The sequence below is a fragment of the Oryctolagus cuniculus genome, chromosome 6, assembly GCF_051225735.1.
Source record: "Oryctolagus cuniculus isolate XC-2025 breed Fujian yellow rabbit chromosome 6, ASM5122573v1, whole genome shotgun sequence".
Taxonomy (NCBI): Eukaryota; Metazoa; Chordata; class Mammalia; order Lagomorpha; family Leporidae; genus Oryctolagus; species Oryctolagus cuniculus.
In genome coordinates, this window is record NC_142872.1 from 83,998,170 (window position 1) to 84,004,614 (window position 6,445).

Here is a 6,445-nt window from a genome sequence, read left to right on the forward strand (position 1 = left end):
GTCTAGTCCGAGTTGCTCCGAGTTGCTCCCAGTTGCTCCCCATACTTCTTTGTCTCTTTTTTACAGTTTTTGAGTTAAAGCCTGTTTTGTCTGATGTAAATATAATTACTTTTGCTAATGTTTGGTCTCCATGCATGATATACCTATTTCCAACCTTTTGCTTTCAGTCTATGTATATCTTTACCTGTAAAATAAATTTCTTGTAGGCAGATGATAGTTAGATCTTGGTTTTTGGTTTTTCTGTATGTTTGTTTATATCACAATTCATTCTGCAACCTATATTTTTTGACTGGGGAATTCAATCTGTTTACATTAAAGGTTAATATTTATAGGTAAGAACTAACTTGCATCATTTTGTGGTTGCTTAATGATTATTTTGTATATTCTGTTTCTGTCTCTCTTATTTATATTTGTGTTTGATGACTCTCTGTTATGAAATATTGGATTCTCTCACTTCTATTCTTTATGTATCTGCTCTGTTAGTGAATTGTGTACTGTCAAATCTTTTCATGATGGTTATTTCTAATGTGGGTCTCCCCTCAGGATGTTTTGTGGGGCTGATCTGATGTTGATGAATTCTGCATTTTGCTTATGTTGGAAGCACTTGATTTCTTCCTCACTTTTAAAGCGTATCTCCACTATATATATTCTTAGACTTTTTTTTTTCTTTCAAGACTTGAATATATCACCCCACCCTATTCTGCCCTATTAGGTTTCTGCTCAGAATTCTGCAGTTAGTATAGCAGGTTTTCTCTATCTTTAGGATTATCTCTTTTTTTTCTTTTTTTTTTAACTTTTATTTAATGAATATCCTTAATTTTTACAATTTGACTAAAATATTCCTTGGAGAAGATTTTTTCAATTGAATCTAGTTGGGGAATTTTGAAATTCCTGTATCTAAATGTCCATATCTATTTCCAGACTTGGGAAGTTTTCAACTATTTTTTCATTCAAAGGTTCTCAATGCCTTTCTCTCTCTTTTCTTTTAGGTATCCTTATAATATGAATATCTGTATTCTTAAGAATATCCCGTATGTCTTATAGACTTTCTTTTTAAAATTCTTTTCTCATTTTTATCTAGGTTATTTCAAAAATCACGTCCTCAAGACAAAAAGTTCTTTCTTCTGCTTGATTCTGTTCTGTTATCAGAGCTCTCAACTATATTTATTTCATTGATAGAAGCTTTCCAAAATTTCTGATTGGTTCTTTTTGATGATTTCTGTCTTTTTGTTGAATTTCTTATTTGTGCCATGCATTATTTTACTCCTTTGGTTGAACTATCTGTATTCTATTGCATCTCATTGAGTTTCCTTAGGATAATTGTTTTAAATTATTTTTTCAGGAATTTCAGAGATTTCCTTCAAATCAAGATCTATTCCTGGGGAATGATTATGTTCTTTTGGAGGTGCCATGCTTCCTGTGTGCCTGTGTTGACATAAGTACATCTGGTACAATAGTTCCTTCTTCTTTACGGAGTAGCTTTCATTGGGAAAGACTTTCTTGTTTACATGGAATGCAAGGTGTTGTTGGGTAATTGCTTTGCCTTTGGTTTTAGGTGAACCCCAAAATATAACCCCAGAGTGACTTCTTCAGCTATTATGAAGGTCAGCAGTGTATAGACTGCCACTGTTATCTAGTCTACAGCAGTTTATGGAGATGGTACCAGAATGATTTTGAAATGGATGTGAGCTTCCAAAGATGTTTGTCTTCAGGCTCCAGAGAGTTGATTGTAAGTCACACTATGGTTTGTGATGGTAGTAGCCACTTTCCTGGTGCTTGCGGATACAGGGTGAGCTATCTCCTTGTCCCAGGAGGCCAGCCTGGGAGATACTAAAACTTTTGCACTACCAACAGCTGTGGCCTTAGAGCTGTCTGATGTGGATAGGGCCTTCTTCCAGATTATGCTGGATGGGTGTGGTTGATGCTAGAGCTGATAGCAACAAAAGCCTTATTCCTTGCACTGGGAGATACAAAGGGAACTTGCCCCCGTCTCATGGAGTGAATACGTATTTTGCTAGGGTTTATGCACTGGCAATTGTGGGCCTGTAGAAGCAAACAGGGTTTTCCCAGATCTTGCAGGGTGGGTTCCAATGAGTCCAGTGAGTCTGAGGAATATATTACTAATAGTCATGGTCCCAGAGCTGCAGGGCAGGAAGGGTACCTTGTCCAGATCCCACAGGAAAAGTGTGGATTATACTGGAGATTTGCAGTGGCAACCATGGACCTGTGGCCATGGAATGGAGAAAAAGCTTTCCTCAGGTCCTGCAAGGCAAGTGCAGGTGTTCCTTGGACTTAGAAAGCCAACAGTCACAGTCTCAGAGCTGCAGGAAACAAGAGAATACTTACCCTAATCTTACAGTTCATATACATGCGGATCATATGCTGGCAGGCATGGCTTTGGAGTGGTAGGACGCAGATTGGATCCTCCCCAGATCACACAGGAAGAACTCAGGTGACTCTGGGGTGCATAGTTCCAAAAGTCCCAGTCTCCAAGTCACAGGGCTCTGAGGACACCTCACCTCTCACATCACAGCTTTTTGGTGGAGTTTTACACTAGCCTGTGCAAGCCTGCATCAGTGGGATGCTGATAGGATCTTTCCCACGCTTCATGAGTGAGCAGAAATGTCCCTGGAATTTATAGAACAAACAATCACAGACCCAGAGCTTTAGGATATGGTGGGGTTTTGTCTGTTAAACCTTTAAGATAATCAGTTTTGATCTGCTAATCCATCAGTTCTGAGTTTATTAAATGTTCTCATAGTTTGAATAATGATTTAATTAATATTGTTACTTGTCGCTCCCCGTCTTCATGGGGGAACGACACTAAACCCTGCCTAGGCTTCATATCCGAGTCACGGCACCATTATGTCGCTCCCCCTCTTCGTGGAGGAACGACACTAAGCCCTGCCTAGGCTTCATATCCGAGTCACGGCACCATTATGTCGCTCCCCCTCTTCATGGAGGAGCAACACAGGACCTTGCCTAGGCTTCATATCCGAGTCACGGCACCATTATGTCGCTCCCCCTCTTCATGGGGGAACGACACTAAACCCTGCCTAGGCTTCATATCCGAGTCACAGCACCATTATGTCGCTCCCCCTCTTCATGGAGGAACGACACTAAACCTGCCTAGGCTTCATATCCGAGTCACGGCACCATTATGTCGCTCCCCCTCTTCGTGGAGGAACGACACAGGACCCTGCGCTGTTCTTTCGTCTGCTCGGCCCTCCCCGGGTTTGCTGCTGGTTCTTCCCGGGTTGGCTACCGACCCTTCCACCTCCGTGGAAGGGCGGTTCCCCCTGCCACATTCCCCACTTCCGCAGGGGAGCGGCACACCGCCGGCCGGCTCTCTCGGGGGCTGCACAGGTGTTCCTTCAGGTGTTCCTTTAGATGTTCCTTGTGCATGCCGTCTCTCTCCTCCTTTATAGTCCTCCTCTGCCAATCCTAACTCGACCGCCCACACGCCGAGCACGCCGCTCTCCTCCAATCAGCAGCGGCTCTTGCAGCTTGTCAAGTTGGTGAGAGGCAGCTGGGTAGAAGCTGTTTTCTTCTCTCCCAGCGCCATATTGTGGGAGAGCAGATGCATAGAATAAGTCTTAATTCCAGTAACTCAGTCTAGTCCGGGTTGCTCCCCACAGTTACTGGTATTCCTGATATGATTGCATATTATTTTTTTTGACAGGCAGAGTGGACAGTGAGAGAGAGAGACAGAGAGAAAGGCCTTCCTTTTGCCGTTGGTTCACCCTCCAATGGCCGCCATGGCCGGTGCGTTGCCGCCGGCACACTGCGCTGATCCGATGACAGGAGCCAGGTACTCCTGGTCTCCCATGGGGTGCAGGGCCCAAGGACTTGGGCCATCCTCCACTGCACTCCCTAGCCACAGCAGAGAACTGGCCTGGAAGAGGGGCAACTGGGACTGAATCCTGCGCCCCGACTGGGACTAGAACCCGGATGTGCCGGCGCCACAAGGCGGAGGATTAGCCTAGTGAGCCGTGGCAACGGCCTGTATTGCATATTATTAAACATACCTGTTTAAAGTCAGCTCTGTTGTGCCTTAAATCAAACCACCCAATCATTCTCCCTTAATCTCCTCATCCTGAGGTAGTGGTAACCAGACTTGTCTTTAATGGTCATTATATGTAAAGGGTTTGGCCCAGAGTTAGAGCATCATGAGTCGTAAGGGTTACTATCAGAAATTAAAGCGAACTGTCGTAACCGGAAAGATGGGGTCACTCTAAACCTTGAACCAGTGAATTTTAAATATACAAATAGCAGGAAGTAAGCATAGTTAAGTAGAATACTTGACGTTATTTGTGACTTTGGAATATGTGTCTTTAAATTTCTTCAAAAGGCATAAATATCACAACCTAAATGAATGACAAGAATATATTTCAGCGGCCAGTCAAGAGCTGTGATCTTAGAATATGTTCATTTATTTCTGCTCCAAGTCCATATACTGTAAAAGACGTTGAAGTCTGTGGAAGTGAAGTCACTTGTGTAGAATATGTCAGGATTAGATCAAGATGAAGCGCTTATGTCCAGGTTCTCAGCTCCACCTTCTTGCAGTCTTCCTACCTTTATTTTCATATTCACCTACTCAGTTAATGTGAAAATTTCCTTTGCCTTCAACCCAAGTAATTCAGATTCCATTTCAGGGTTTCATTTCTCATTGCCTTGATAATTCTGCATACTTTTTTCACAACTTCACTTACCCTCATTGTGTTTGAAAACACGAGTGTTAACATGGCACCTTTTTTTCATGAACACTCCTCTGCAGTATATTTCTGGTTGTTATTGCTGTTAGTTAAGCTATGGGGCTTTGTCTCTGACCAGTAGAATGTTATGTGTCCCACTTCCATGACTGACTCAGAAGATCCTACAACTATCAGTCTTTGTGTAGGTTACAACATGATTAGGAAATGAGATTTATTTGTTAAGATACTGAGGTTGTTTGCATAGTAGTGAGCCTATCCTCATTCATATACAAATTATAACTATGTTCACATCACTTCTTTTTTTCCTTTTCCCTGCCTGCACTGTGACCAAGATGTGATCATATTCTAAAGTCAAAACTTCTTTCATCTACTTTATGAAACAGAAAAAAAAAAGTGTTATGCAAGGACTAAAATAAGTAGACTTACCACTTCAAACAAATCATCAAGACTCAAAGAGCAGCTCTGAAAGTTTTACTTAGTAGGGCCTTAGGGGAGAGTAATCTCACTGAAGCAGGGCTAGAGGAAAGGGAGCCACTGTCCAGATGGTCAGAACATTCATTTTAAAAATTAGTTAGTTGGAGTGGTTGGAAATCCTTTAATGTCAATCACTAGGTCCACTTGAAGAGGAAGGTTTTTGGTTAAAAATGGCATCTTTTATAATCACACTATCCTGACAAGGGAAATTAACAGAAAATAGTGATTGCCTTGATAATATAGAGAAAGATATATTTTTGTACATTGCTAGCAGGTGCAGCTTGAAGTATAGGTGCCAAGACCTCTCTCTTCCAACCTCTGTGACTAAGGTCCCAAACCCTTCCTATCTGATTGCAGGAAGGATTCTTATGGTTACCTTGACAACACAGAGTCACTGTTCCTGGAACAAAACTGGAGCTCAGAGAGGCCCACGCTTCTGTTCTCTGCAATGCAATGAGTAAAGCTGACCCAAGCTGCTTCTGCTTTTCTGCACGTTTTTTTGTTTGTTTGTTTGTTTGTTTTTTTTTGGACAGGCAAAGTTAGACAGTGAGAGAGAGACAGAGAGAAAGGTCTTCCTTCCATTGGTTCACCCTCCAAATGGCCGCTACGGCCAGCGCTGTGCCGATCCGAAGCCAGGAGCCAGGTGCTTCCTCCTGGTCTCCCATGCGGGTACAGGGCCCAAGCACTTGGGCCATCCTCCGCTGCCTTCCTGGGCCACAGCAGAGAGCTGGACTGGAAGAAGAGCAACCGGGGACAGAACCCGGCTCCCCAACCGGGACTAGAACCCTGGGGTACCGGCGCCGCAGGCGGAGGATTAGCCAAGTGAGCCGTGGTGCCGGCCTCAGCACTGCTTTTGCATTCGGAGATCCCACAAAGTGCAGAGCGGCACCTGCCCCATGGTAGAGTGGCACAGTCATTTCCCAGGAACTGATGTCTCCTGCCCTAGACTGGCATTGGACTTTCATCAGGTGGGAAATTGCCAGGGACTCTTTGGCGTCTTATAACTTATCTCTTCAGGTGTGTTTCCTCCACAGTCTTCTTCCTTTTAAGTATTCATCTCAAGTCTCATCATTCTCCTCCTCAGAGGGCCACAATTCATTCTTCATTGAAAACATAAAGTTAACGTTTGCTTTGTGCTCAGATAATTTTAAGAGCAAGAAGCATGAATTAGATACAATACTCACCCTCAAAGAGCTTAAAAAACTACCCCTTACTCAACTGCTATCTTTATAACATGCCATAATTGTCCCAGAACA